Source organism: Cebus imitator, unplaced genomic scaffold (genome assembly GCF_001604975.1).
Source record: "Cebus imitator isolate Cc_AM_T3 unplaced genomic scaffold, Cebus_imitator-1.0 Scaffold332, whole genome shotgun sequence".
NCBI classification, from domain to species: Eukaryota; Metazoa; Chordata; class Mammalia; order Primates; family Cebidae; genus Cebus; species Cebus imitator.
This window is the reverse complement of record NW_016107647.1, coordinates 2,474,913-2,476,081: the sequence shown is the minus strand read 5'-3', so window position 1 is coordinate 2,476,081 and position 1,169 is coordinate 2,474,913. Positions and strand designations below refer to the sequence as shown.

The 1,169-nt window shown below is 43.0% G+C and overlaps 1 protein-coding gene across 1 annotated transcript in view; it reads left to right on the top strand.

Moving 5' to 3' along the window:
• Nucleotides 1-1,169, top strand: part of LOC108286944 (intraflagellar transport protein 122 homolog) — a 77,950-nt gene that overhangs the window by 35,435 nt on the left and 41,346 nt on the right. The gene's annotated exons all lie outside the window — the stretch shown is intronic.

The following is a 1,169-nucleotide window of genomic DNA, read 5'->3' as shown; positions in this document are numbered from 1 at the left end:
TGTTGACCAGGATGGTCTCGATCTCTTGACCTCGTGATCCACCCGCCTCAGCCTCCCAAAGTGCTGGGATTACAGGCGTGAGCCACCGCGCCCGGCCGTTTTATTATTTTTAAAAAAATATTTTTCTTGAGACAGACAGGGTCTCGCTCTGTTGCCCAGGCTGGAATGCAGTGGCACAATCATGGCTCACTGCAGCTTTGACCTCCCAAGCTCAAGTGGTCCTCCTCCTGAGTAACTGGCACCACAGGTGCATGCCACCACACCCAACTAGATTTTATTTTTAGTAGAGACACGAGGCTGTACTTTGGGAGGCTAAGGTGGGAGAATTGCTTGAACCCAAGAGTTTGAGACCTGTCCAGCCTCCCAAAGTACTGGGATTAGTGAGCCACTATGGCCAAGAATACCTTTTTCTGTTGCAGAACATTTTGTCATAGTAGGATTAAATATATTTTAATGACTTGAAACATAAATTGTTGTTGTACAAAATGAAGGTAGTTTTTGTTGATAAGCATATATACGTAAAATTTGTATCAACTCAGTAATTGTCAAGGAAGTTTTAATTCCTGAAAGATTTCTTTTCATGGAAAAAACTTTCTCAAGATTCTAGAGAGTGTCTAAGTCAAAAAGAAGTTTGGAAAGACTTTGAGAGATGGCTAGCCCAGCACCTTGGAAGTAGAGGTGGATTTTGTTTCACATAGTTCTATTGGAAGCAATAAAAGGGAAGAATTCCTAGGAATCACTGTAGTGTAAAATATTATTACAATCTCTCAAAGTCTAGAACTGGGCAGGGTGCAGTGGCTCACGCCTGTAAATCCCAGCACTTTGGGAGACCAAGGCAGGAGGATCACTTGAGGCCAGTAGTTTGAAAGCAGTCTAGAAAACAAAGTGAGACCCCATCTCTACAAATTTTTTTTATTGGCTGGGTGTGGTGGCACTTGCCTGTAGTCCCAGCTACTTGGGAGGCTGAGGCAGGAGGATTGCTTGAGCCAGGAATTGGAGGCTGCAGTGAGCTATGATAGCACCACTGCACTCTAGCCTGGGTGATAGAGTGAGACCCTGTCTCATAAATAAATAAATAAAGTCTAGCACTTCAAGGGGTTTAGGGTTGCCACAAGTTATAGGATAGGTGTGGCAAGTATGTGTACTTTCTTTTTTTTTTTTTTTTTTTT